The sequence below is a fragment of the Apodemus sylvaticus genome, chromosome 9 (genome assembly GCF_947179515.1).
Source record: "Apodemus sylvaticus chromosome 9, mApoSyl1.1, whole genome shotgun sequence".
Taxonomy (NCBI): domain Eukaryota; kingdom Metazoa; phylum Chordata; class Mammalia; order Rodentia; family Muridae; genus Apodemus; species Apodemus sylvaticus.
The window spans coordinates 84,194,949-84,208,707 of NC_067480.1; positions in this window are offsets into that span (position 1 = coordinate 84,194,949).

A 13,759-nucleotide genomic window follows, 5' to 3' on the forward strand; every position below is an offset into this window, starting at 1 on the left:
CTACATGTGTGTCCTATGTTTGTGATATATGCATACTAAGGTAGACACACCTGTGCAGGTCTGTGCAGAGACCATGGGAGGACATCGGTGTCTTGCCCTATATTTTCTATCTTAATTTCTTGAGGCAGGATCTCTCCCTGAGCCTAGAGCTTGCCTGATGCCAGCAACCCCCAGATCTGTCTCTTTCTCCTCACGGCACTGACGTTATGGACATGCCCAAGACCACACCCTTGGATGCTTGAGATCCTAATTCAGGTCCTCTATGCTTGCACAGAAAACACTCTTAGGTAACCACTGAGGTGTCTTCCCAGATCCCAGTTCTATAGCTACTTCTGCCATAAACCCAGTGTGTGCTAAACACAGACTCAAAAAAAAAAGTAAGACAAAACAAAACAAAAAACAAGAGCAAAAATTAGGCCTGGACTTCAGAAACTTTGTAAATTCTGACTGGCTGCCCCGATACGTGCTCTGCTTATGGGGGAGATTCAGAACTATCAGTGGCGATGACAGAAATGACTTCTACTACCAGTAAACACAGTCAGCGCTCACCTCACCACAGACCTTGAAAGTAGCAGAAATAGGAAAACCTGCATGGGAACAGAATTTGAATTTTTCCTCTATTTTTAAGTTTTTACTGTGGCAACAACATAACCTGCCATTTGAGCTCTAAATATCTAGGATGGCTAATTTTTGACAACTTGACAGAAACTAGAGTCACCTGCCCTTTCTTGATGGGTATGAGAGGGCTCAGGCCCACTGTGGGAGCTGTCATGCCCTAGCAAGTGGTCCTAGGCTGTACGTATATGGCTTGCTACACAAGCCATTGAACAAGCCAGAAAGTAGTGATCCTCGGCTTCTTTCGATGACACTCTGTAAAATATAAACACTTTTCTCCCCAAATCTACTCCTGGTCATGGTGTTCATCACAGTACACTAGAACACAGTCTGAATTTTTTAACATTTTTCGTCATCGTGTGGCTGCACACACACTTACCACAGCAGGCATATAGAAGTCAAAGGACGATTTGCTGGAGGCTCTTCCCTCCTTTAACTGTTGGTTCTGGGAGCCGGATTCCAACCGGCAGGCTTATGGTAGCAAGTGCTTTTACCCCTCTGGGCCATCTTGCCATCCTACCTGCTCCTTGGAACATATTTCAAGTGCACAATGAAGCAGAATCATCTATAGGTACCATGTCAAACTGCAGATCCCTAGGCCCTACTCACCTGTATACCTGAGACTGCACCTGCTCAGACAGCTGCCCCAAGACAATGCTTGCCCGTCCTGACTCCCTTCTCAGCTTCCATGATACTGACTGTCTGGATACCTTGGACAGACAAGATCACATGGGCATAGCTTTCCCACTTTAGGTTCCAGCCCATCCGGGTGCTCATATACTATAGGATCTCTTTTCTTAAGGCAGAATAATAGTCCACAGTAGGCAAGTGCACATTTTGACACCCATTTGTCTACTGATGGGCATCCAAGCTGTTATATCTTGGTAGCTAATATAGGATTGCAGATATTTTTTGAAGAGGTAAGTGCTAATGTGAATCCTAAGAAGCTTTGGGCAAATAGAGAAAAGAGCCACTGGAGAGGTTAATAAAACAATCAATCTAACAACCAAACAAAACACACAAAAACAAAAAAACCCTCCAAAACAACTATCTAAAAGATGTTGCCTAGCAACCAGTAAGCAGGGTGATTCTCAGAACAAGGTAGAGAGACTAATTGCTGGATTGCACCACTACACTGGGTAAGTACCCCAGTTCAGGGACTGGCTACAGCTGCAGCCCACTAGTAGAATACTACAGAGAATTGGATAGTACTGTATTGAATACTACAAGAATACTTCTAGCTCCATAGCTTGCCTTCACACCTCAGATTGCAGAGTCAGTCTCAATAAGACTGGGTGGAATCATTTGCAAAGACAGTCCATCCTGGACATGATTGTGGTAAGGATTCAGTTCCACATGAAACATGCTTAAGACGTTGCCTGGCACATATTACTGGCTCAACGAACAAGTATTATTCAATATAGAAAAGGCTTAGATATCTTCCTGCAGTGATGTATGCTTGTACTCGAAAGGCTGGGGCAAGAAGATTGTGAAAGTTCAGGCTACATAGTGAGTTCAAAGCAAGCCTGGACTACACAGACCCTGTCTGAATAAATAAAATAGGTCGATAGCAACAGCTGACTAGCACTCATGAAGAACTGTGGGCTAGGAAATACACCGGAGTTCTACATGTATTAAATAACTTTACACATACCAAAATATATCAGAAATACCTCCTGTCAGAAAAGGCATCAGAGGCAGATGGGAATAATTCCTCCCCAGCCTTTCTTAATAATGCTCATTCACATCTATTCTATGTCAAATGCCCAGGCACAGAGTTTCAAATAGGTTCCTAACCTGTTCAAATAGGAAAACAGCAGGCAAGGAGGAACACAGGGCTCAGAAGGAGCTAGTCAGAGATACAATCCCCACACCCCTCCTCAACTTCTAGTTTATCCTAATTTCAAGAGGCAGTCTGGAGTCCCACCTTTCCACAGAGTTGGTTCAATTTGATACAAGAGACCATGTTTCATGCTAAGCAGCTATTGGCTGAAGACTGTCCCTGGTGGTGATCGCATAGATCTGGGGATTCCAGTAAGTCCAGAGAGGTTCTCTGAAAAGAACACAGAATTGCTGAAACACAGCAGGTAAAGGATAACAGTGCAGGGTTATAAACCATTCCAAACTCAGTGGCCACTGCAATAATGTTTTCCTACTATTTAAATAAGGCTTAGTTGAAACCATTCGTTTCAGGGTTTTGTTTTGGTTTTGGTTTTGGTTTTTTGGGGGTTTGGTTTTTTTTTTTTTTTTTTTGGTTTTTTTGGATTTGGTTTTTTTGAGACAGGGTTTCTCAGTATAGCTGTGGCTGTCCTGGAACTCACTCTGTAGACCAGGCTGGCCTCGAACTCAGAAATCTGCCTGCCTCTGCCTCCCAGAGTGCTGGGATTACAAGCATGTGCCACCACTTCCCAGCCATTCGTTTCAGTTTTACATGGTATATATCACTTAGCACCTAGAAAACTGGGATTGGCCTATCTGTGGAGATGAATTCAAAGGTTTCTGTCAGATGGTCTACCATTAGCTAGAAATACCCATACAGCATATGTGGTTTCTTCACTAGCTTACCTGACTTCCTTGTGGCTCTAGATTTCAAGATGGCCACCCCAAGAACAGTAGAGTGTGCTTGGTATTTTTATCAGCAAGTCTTGGAAGTCCCAGAATACCACTCCTGCTTTACTCTGTTGGTGGAGGTGTCCCTAGAGATACAAGGGTCAAAGGGAAGGGCTATGGACTGGATGCTTGTGGCCTTTAAATCTATAGGCTAAGACCTGTGATAGTATTTGGAGGTGGACATTGGGGGCATAATTAGGTTCAGATAAGGGCAAAATTCCTATAGTGTGATTAGTGCCCACTTAAAATAGCTAGTTCTCTCTCTCTCTCTCTCTCTCTCTCTCTCTCTCTCTCTCATCAGTTCTTACATCATACAGAGTCAGAAGACATCCTTTGCAGATCAGGATGAGGGTTCTCATAAAAATCCAAACTCACTGATTTGTGTCTCCCCAGCTTCAAGAAATATAAGAAATAAATATCAACATGTAAGCCTCTCCATCTGTAGTGTTTTGTTATGGCAACTTGAAGTGAGACAAGCATTGGATTTGTCTGTTGGAGCCAGACAACAAAATGCTAGACTGAGTAGTTGGATCAACAGAATTTTTTGAAAACAGCTCTGGAGGCTGAAAGTCTGAGATCAAGGTCTCAGTGGGACTGTGTGTCCTGAGGCTACATTCTCACTGTGTCTCACAGGGCTATCTCTCTGAGTAGGCCAACATCTATTTGTGTAGACTTTCCTTTACTTATAAAAACACCAACCTTATTGATAAAGACCTAACCTCATAACCCATTTTTATTGAATGGTCTTAGAGACCTTATCTTCAAATCAGGTTGTAATCTGAGCTACTGGGTGTTAGGATATCACCTTATGGAAGAGTGTAAGGATGTCACATTCAGCCATTGCAGTCATGAGGGAACACAGATTCTCTTAATGAGAGGTGGAACTTGTAACACTGTAGGAAGAGTGTGTGGGGTAGAATACCCCGTGGGACCACCTCTGGAAAGTACAATTCACTTTAGACATAATTCTCATTTTCTTTCTTGTACTGGCTGGTTTTGTGTGTCAACTTGACACAGCTGGACTTTACACAGAGAAAGGAGCCTCCCTTGAGGAAATGCCTCCATGAGATCCAGCTGTAAGGCATTTTCTCAATTAGTGATCAGGGTGGGAGAGCCCACTGTGAGTGATGCCATTCCTGGATTGGTAGTCTCGGGTTATATAAGAGAGCAAGCTGAGCAAACCAGGGGAAGCAAGCCAGTAAGGATTATTCCTCCATGGCCTTTGCATCAGCTCCTGCTTCCTGACCTGCTCGAGTTGGTGATGAACAGCAATGTGGAAGTGTAAGCTGAATAAACCCTTTCCTCCCCAACTTGCTTCTTGGTCATGATGTTTGTGCAGGAATAGAAACCCTGACTAAGACGTTTCTATTGCTATGATAAGACATCATGACCAAAAGTAATTTGGAGAAGAAAATGTTTATTTCATCTTATGGGCTTGTAGTCCGTCATTCAAGGAAGTCAGTGCAGGAACTCAAGACAGGAACCTAGAGGCAGGAACTGAGCAGAGAACACAGAAGAATGCTACTTACTCACACGGCTTGTTTTCACATAACCCACGACCATCTTACTCAAGTGTTGGAACCTCTTACATCAATCATTAATTGAGAACATCAGTTGCCTAGAGGAAACGATGGAGACATTTCTCAGTTAAAGTTCCATCTCCCAAGATAACTCTAGCTTGTGTTAAAAAAAAAAAAAAACTAAGCTGCATAGATATCATCAACGTTGATCCATTAATAAGACAATATCAATTTTTTTCCAGTTTTAGCAATGAGGCTGGAAGACTAATGAATTCTAGCTGAAGCAGGTTCTTGGCAACAAAATGCTCAACAAAAGCAATTTAAGGCAGCAAGGGTTTAATCTGACTTATGACTACAGGGGTTATAGTCCATCATGGCGGGGAGAGCTTTGTTTGTACAAAACATACCCACTCCACACATTCTTGTCACTATTTACCTTAGTCACTTTACCTGGAGATCTTCCTATATGAATTTACAGGGATGGAAACATCTCCCACACATAGAAGCAATCTTCATGCATAGAACCCGGCCAATAAGATTGTCATCAAACCTGTATGTTGGCACACTTAACAGATTAAAAACCATCATGTTTGTATGGGTTCAGTTTAGTTCATTGAACATTATTGCACATGTTTAAATGTCAGCTGAGCCAGTTGCAGTGACACACTGCACCTGTAATCCCACCACTTGGGAAGTAGATGCAGGGGCATCTCAGCAAGTAAGAGACTAGGCTGGGCTACAGAGCAAGTTCCAAGCCAGCCCAAGCTGTCCCAAAACAAAATGAAACAAACACATGAACAAAAAATCACTTGCATTTTTCATTTCAAGAATTGTCTACTCTTTACCTTTATTATTTTTTTTTCTACTGGATTGTTAGTCTCTGCCAAAAAACAAAAGGAAGTCTTTGGAAGTTCTGAAGCACTAGAAATCTAATGCATTGCAAAAAATAGTCCACGAGGCAAGTGATGTCGCTAAACTGTATTTGCCCCTTCTTGATTTACATAAAAGGTCCAACCCCAGCACCATAGCTTGTGTGTGTGTGTGTGTGTGTGTGTGTCTATGTGTGTATATGTGTGCATACACACATTTGTATTTAAAACAAGCTTTTTGCTGCAGATATGTATCCTACGATTTTTGTGAACCTCAATGTTAATCAAGCATCAGTATAAGTCAGATATTTTGACACTGGGATGAGGAGATGACTCAATGAATAATAAAAGCATTTGCCATGAAAGATTGAGGACCACAGTTCAGATCCCCTGAACCCACAGAGAAAATAGACATATATGGCAGCCACCTGTAACACCATACTTAGGAAGTAGAAACAGGATCCTGGGGCAATCGGCTACCTCGACTATCCTGAAATAACAAGCTCTGGATTCAGTAAATAGACCGCCTCGATAAATAATGCAAATGGCAATTAAGGAAGACACGTGATGCTAATCTCTGATTCCTATGTGCCCACAGGTACGCATACATGTGCGCCTGCACACATATGAGCCCACAGACACGCAAACACAATTTGCATCTACATCCGACACACATAACATAATTGCTGGGGAGGTCAGTTTTCTTTAAGGATATGGCTCCTGAGAGGTTGACCACACTCCAGTAAGAGGCCACACGTCTGGGCAACACACTCAAACTTTCTGAGTTTAAAAGAAGAGCAAAGAGATGACAAAGGTGGGTAAGGACAGGGGTGGATCTGGGAAGAGTTGGGGAAGGAATGAACATGCTTGAAACATGTTGTACAGAACTAAAAAAAAAAGTAACACATGCAGAAGAGAACAAACTCACACACAGAAACACAATCTCAAAGCTGATTTAGACAGGAAACTTCTCTTGACCCATTTCTTCAAGGAGATGGGAGTTTCTGAAACAGTAAAAGAACAAGGGTCTTTGTTGAGCACCTAATACATGCGTTGGACCCACAAACTCCAACTCCTTCATCCTGTATCTCATTTCTCTTGCATAGCTAAGGAGTTGAAGTTCTGATGCACTGGAAACCTGGACAAGGATCACAAAACTAGAGAAAGGTAGGCCTGGGGTCCTAACCAGAGCTGTCAGACCTCAAGGCCTCTGCTGACCTTACAGCTCTAGCTGTGGCCCTATTGTCTACATGTTTAAGGGTGGGCTGCTCTATCCTTGAAGATCGTGATAGCTAAGTAAGAGGAGCCATAATTGTAATGAGGGCAAAGACTCTGCTGTTGTTTGGAAGACCACTAGAGTTTATTTACCCCAGTCCTAAAGCATTTCATAAGTTTGGAAGAGTCACACGGATGAGGAAGAAGAGCCCAGCTGGCTGTCACTGGCTGCCAGCCATGTGCAGACAGCCCCTGGTCATCTGTCAATGTTCCCCCGGGTGCCTGCTTCATGTTAAGATCCTGGCAGCACGCCTCAGTCCACTGTATAATTGCACTGGTTTCAACAAGGCTGACTAAATCTTGTTGATGAGTCTGCTGAGTTCATGGGCCCTGCAACTCCAAGGGCTCAGAAACAGAACACGGCACACCCAAAAGTTCAGTCCAAAAGCTGGAGACTTAACTCCTCTGCTTTGTCCTTGACAAGGGTAACATTCCATTGTCAAGTTTTCAACCTGCTACTCAAGTTGTGCAGGTCTCCGGAGCCTGAGCGGGATGTCAGAACTGGAGTGGCCATCATTCATTCCTAATTCAGTGTTTTCCCTGATGTGCACTGAGCCCTGACAGGTCTTGTGTTCATTAGATGGTCCGCAGAAGGTAGACAGATAAAGGTCTTTTTTTTTTTTTTACAAGAGCATTAACCACACCCATGAGGGCCTCATCATCTCCCAGAAGCCTCATCTTTTAAGCATCACTCTGAGGCAGGTAGGATTTCAATACATGAATTTCTGGGAGAAATTCATGGGACATAAAACACTTGCAAAACACAACACCTGCAAAACATACACCAAACAGGTTTCCATTCAAACAGCTTAGTCTGACTTCTCTGACTTTTACACATCGATTTGGGAAGATATACCAGTTCAAAGAAATCTGACAAGCATTTCAGTTTTCCTGAGGTTCCAAAAGATATTGTGGCCAGGTCCTGTGGACAGCCAGGCATGGGAGCAGGACCAGGTAGGTTCCAGGGACAGCCAGGCATGGGAGCAGGACCAGGTAGGTCCCAGGAACAGCTGGGCATGGGGGCAGGACCAGGTAGGTCCCAGGAACAGCTGGGCATGGGGGCAGGACCAGGTAGGTCCCAGGGACAGCCGGACATGGGAGCAGGACCAGGTAGGTCCCAGCGACAGCCCGGCATGGGGGCAGGACCAGGTAGGTCCCAGGGACAGCCGGACATGGGAGCAGGACCAGGTAGGTCCCAGGGACAGCCGGGCATGGGGGCAGGACCAGGTAGGTCCTAGGAACAGCTGGGCATGGGGGCAGGACCAGGTAGGTCCCAGGAACAGCTGGGCATGGGGGCAGGACCAGGTAGGTCCCAGGGACAGCCAGGCATGGGGGCAGGACCAGGTAGGTCCCAGAGACAGCCGGGCATGGGAGCAGAACCAGGTAGGTCCCAGAGACAGCCGGGCATGGGTGCAGAACCAGGTAGGTCCCAGGGATAGCCGGGCATGGGAGCAGGACCAGGTAGGTCCCAGGGACAGCCCGGCATGGGGGCAGGACCAGGTAGGTCCCAGGGACAGCCGGGCATGGGGGCAGGACCAGGTAGGTCCCAGGGACAGCTGGGCATGGGAGCAGAACCAGGTAGGTCCCAGGGACAGCTGGGCATGGGGGCAGGACCAGGTAGGTCCCAGGGACAGCCGGGCATGGGGGCAGGACCAGGTAGATCCCAGGGACAGCTGGGCATGGGGGCAGGACCAGGTAGGTCCCAGGGACAGCCAGGCATGGGAGCAGAACCAGGTAGGTCCCAGGGACAGCCCGGCATGGGGGCAGGACCAGGTAGGTCCCAGGGACAGCCGGGCATGGGGGCAGGACCAGGTAGGTCCCAGGGACAGCTGGGCATGGGAGCAGAACCAGGTGGGTCCCAGGGACAGCCAGGCATGGGGGCAGGACCAGTAGCTGACTGCTGTGGAAGCTCTTCCTATTCCCTGGACTCCATCGCTATAGTTTTCTTGTCTTCCTTGTCCCTTCCTTGGCTGTTTTTCAAACCCTGAGCTGTGAAAGCAACTCATCCTGTTTCTCAAAAGCCTCTCTGCAAAGCCAAGCACTCAGTAAAGGGAGTTCTGGCCCTTCCTCTGTATCAACTGTGTATATGCAATAGAGTATCCATAAACACCCCAAAGACAGGTCAAGAATCTTCTAGATAGTTGAGCACATGGAGGTTCTTTGCGGATGACACCTCAGCAAAGTTCATGGAAGCTGTCCATCCTTTCCTGACCCCTCGCACTACACACCGAGTCATCCTCCGCAATAGCCAGTAAGGACTGGGGGGTGTGGCTCATCAGTAGAGCACTTGCCTAGCAGGCGTAAGTTTTGGGTCCTGTCCCAGCACCATGCAAACTGGGCACGCCAGTGCACAGATATAATCCCGGCACTCTGAAGGTGGAAACAAGCCAGGGTGGGGGGGAGGGGGGGGACTCAAGATCGTGCTCAATTACCTAAGGAATTCAAGGCCAGCCTGGGGTATCTGAGACACTGCCCCAAAGAAATGGAAACAAAAAGTAAACAAGAGAAAACTTGAATTCACATTGTTATTTTTGTTTTTGTTTTATTTTTTTATTTTTTATTTTATTTTATTTTTTTTGTTTTTCATTCCTGAATCCCAAATGAGCCCCAAATAAGAATTTCTTTGCCAAATTATAATCTCTTTTTTTGTAAAAGGTCAGGTTTTATGGGTAGGGAATCAGAATAGGGCAAGGCTCTGTTACCTTGGGAACTGAGTCAGCTGTGGCAATTCCAGAAAGCTCTGTGACCGGCTTTCCCATGTGCTTACATGTGGTTTGGGGTTCCAGTAACATTAGCGTCCTCACAACCTCCTTGGCCTTTGCAATCCCTCATCTTAAGAAAATTTCGTGGCTTGTCTGGAGTGGACTCCTCAAGGCACCTCCGTGATTTCAGATCTACTGATTTTGACATGTTCGGCACTGACCGGGAAATCTTACCCCAGGAGCGTTCGAAAGATCAGATAGTCTGACTGCAGCCACGCTACACAACTACTGCCTCTTCCTAGCACGGCACTGCAGGTGCAGAAACACCAAGTTGAAAGGTGCAAAACTGCACAACGGTTCTGCCCTATTCCTTCTGTACCATCTCTGCAGTGTGCTTAGCAACATTCTTAGCCTGAATTATCTCCCAGCACTGCTGGGGGAGCACTCCCCTCCTTCCGCCTTCCTGGATCTTCTCCAAGAGCCAGGACCAAGTTGCCTGCAGGAAGCACGTTAACACCCTGGTTATTAACTTGTTGCTGGCACTTCTGATCCAGCTACCCTGCCTCTTTTTGTTTGTTTGTTAACATGTCCCTGGGCTTGTTCGCGTCTCTAAATCCGGGCTGTCCCTCGTGAATTCTACTGTTTCCCTTCTTGTTCTCAGGAAGAGTAGAGGGGTTATGTCTCGAGGGAGTCATTTGGGATAGTCACATCTGCTCTTGCCTGTTCTTTTGCCTTGTTTAAAGACTGTGTGTGCGTGAGCGCGTGATTGTGTGTGTCACGCGTGTGCAGGTTCTATGAGAGGTCGGGAGACTTCACTGAACTAGCTGGAGCTGGACTCAGAGGTAGTTATGACCTGCTCAGCCCAAATGCCGGAAATGAACAAAGATCCTCTGCAAGAGCAGCAAGCACCCCGACCTGTTGCGCCATCTCTCCAGCCCCAGGAATTCAAACAAACAAACAAATAAACAAGCACCATTTTATTCAGCACTCTGGAGACTGAAGGGTGGGGGGGGGAGTGTTACAAGTTCAAGGTGAGGCAGGGAATATTGAATACCAAGTGAATTCCAGCCCAGCTGTGCTCCAGAAAGACAGAAACAAAGCAAAATCATTTTTTTTTTGTCTTCAGTATTTATTTTTAAAACTCCACTTCTATGAGAGTCGGTATCTAGGGGCTACTTGACAGAGGAGAGACAGAATTTTCAAAAATACTGTTGGTCAGGCATCTCTAATGGAAAAATAGGTGGGCAAAGCTGAAGGTTGAAAAGAACTACATTTTTAGCTCAACCAATATTTTTAGCATGCTTTCTAAGTTCTAGGCACTTACAGACACGTACTACAAACACAAAAATTAAGTCTGTCAGCCCAGACATTGAGGAATGCAATTCTTTCCTGTGACCTAATAGATAATAAAATCTTCCCAGTCTTCTGGCCTGTTCTCTATCACTGTTAGTCTGGAAAAGAAGACAATAAACTCATTTGCACAACCATTAGAATGGATAGAGCAATACTAGGCCCTGGGGTAACCGAGGAGAGCCACGCGCCTGGATTTTCACGTACACGTTACGATGTGAACTCAGGGTCCTGGACTTGCTCGGCCTGCTCTCCACCATCTGAGCCAACTCCCCAGACCCTCCTTCACACATTTGTGTGCCTGCCTTCAGATATGAGTGGCTGTTGGTCTCGTGTCTAGCACGTTCAGTGCAGCGTGGGTATCTGACAATAACAAATCCCCCAAACAACATCAAATAGAGCCTCACACCCCAGCCCCACATCCCAACCTCACATCCCAGCCGCACACCCAAGCTGTGGTTTGTATCGTGTGGTTCCCTTTGATAGTCACAATTTCATTTGATCTGCTCAACACTCTAGGGTCTTCCTCTGTTCTCCTTCCTGCTTCTGCAAATGAAATACTCATTAAATCTGTTATGATGTTTTTATTTTAACCAGAACATTATGTCTATTTTAGGAAGACAATTCTGATGGTCAAGAGAATCACAAGATCCTTAATAGATTTTTCAGTCTCCCGGCATTAGAGATCGTTTCCTATTTTCCTTGGGTTCTAATAATTGAACTGTGTGTTTATAACATAACTGCAGGCTGGAGATGGCTCAGAGGCTGAGAGCGATTGATGTTTGTTCTTCCAGAGGACCTGAGTTTGGTTCCTAGTTTCTACTTCAGGAGGACCACAACCACCTGGAACTCTAGTTCAAGAGAATTGTAGACCATTTTCTGGTCTTTGCACACACCCACACTCACATAGACACATGTATAATTGACATTTTAAAATAAAGATCATAATCATAATCAGCACTTAATAAAAGTACTCATAAAGCCAGGGCTTGTTGGGTTCGAGTGTAAGATCTCATTTCGTAAACTGTGTGAACAAACCACTGTGCTCAGCAGAGGATCCAGCCCTGCCACTCACTGGGACAGAGATGTCCCCCAGCTTCTCCATCTTATCACATCCCAGTGAGCCTGTCTGCTGGAGCACTGACCCACAGGGTGGCCACTCAATACGATCAGTAGCACTGTGGCTCACTGTCAAACGTGAAGACACTAGTTCTGTCTGACCCCTTCCGTGGCCACATTAACGTAATTCGCACTCAGCAGCATCGTGAAAGAGGGTAACCATGATACCTGACTTACAGATGAAAACAGAAGAGACTTGGACCAGCTAACAAACTCACGCAAGGCTTAACAGTCCATAAACAGCAGATCTGGGATTTGAACTTATGTTCTGGGGCATTTGTTCTTCCCACTGATTCTATGGAAATCTTTCTGGATTTTTATTAATTAATTTATTTATTCACTTTATATTCCAAAAGCAGCCTCCCTCCTCCCAGTCTCCTCCTCACACATCTCCTCTCCTCCTCTCCACACCCTCCCTTTCTTCTCTGAGAAGGGGGAGGCCACGGCTGAGTACCACCTCACCCTTGCACATCAAGTTACTGCAGGTGCATCCTCTCCCACTGAGGCCAGACAAGGTGGCCCAGTTAGGGGAATAGGATCACAGGCAAACAGAGTCAGGGACAGCCGCTGCTCCAGTTGTTGGGGGACCCGCGTGAAGACCAAGCGGCGTGTCTGCTTGCTCTTTGGGTGTGGTTCAGCCTCTGGGAGCCTCCACGGGTCCTGGTTAGTTGATTCTGTTAATCTTCCCCCACAGAAATCTTTATGCTATGTCCCTGGATAACGAAATAGCATAGGAGCATAAGAATTGGCAGAGGCAATTCCTCTGTAGTCACAGATCTGATATACTCAGGAAGCAAGAGACTTGGGTTTATGCTCTACCTGACTAATGTGGTTCATAGGCAGTTTAGCAGATGACTCCATTTGGTCTCCTGTCTGGTATCAGGGACAGGTCTCGGAAGGCTAGTTCCTAAGGTGGAATAGTAAACACACGTATGGACACCAAGCGTACACACTGTCCTCGGGAGGAGCATGACAGTGAGGTAGTTTGCATGGTCATTTGTGTTTCTTCACAGTCAGACCAGGACCCTTCTCCCAAGCTAGTTCAAGGCTATTATCTGGACCAATCTGTTGTCTTGCAAGGGTCAACTTTCTGATGATATATTTGGGTTGTTCTTGGCTTGCGAAGCAAATGATTCTCAGGGAATTGTTGCTACTGCTTCCCAGATTGAAGTTCCTGAGTACTTAACTGGATTTGCTGAGTCCTGAACAGTTTTACTTGCAGCTCCCAGGAGCGACAAAGACAGGAAGCAGCTGAGGTCCTCACTGCCCCTCCACGGGACTTTCTCTCTGTACTGATTTGGGTGTGTTGATTAGTCCTTCCCTGGTAGAAACGCAGATAAACACATCTACGCAGTCTTGGCAGTTGTATGTAACCGTTGCCAAGCTATTGCTCCTGTGGTCACGTTGGTAACAGAGGTGGAATGTAAAAGGGTAGGCAGTTACACCATCCTGAGTCACACACTGTGCATGTCCACACCCAGTGGACTAAAGGCCAGACAGCTGCACACGAGGATGAAACGGCAGTCGCTAACCTCAGCATTAACTCATCCTGGAGTGTGACATTTAGCTTGGCAATGACAACAAAAACTGAAGCTGAGTAAGGAAATATCAGAAGGCTTGAGGTCTCTCCTGACTTCTTTCATTATCTTCCTGTGCAGCACAGAAGCCTCATCTTCCTAAGGTCTAGGCATCTGGCTCC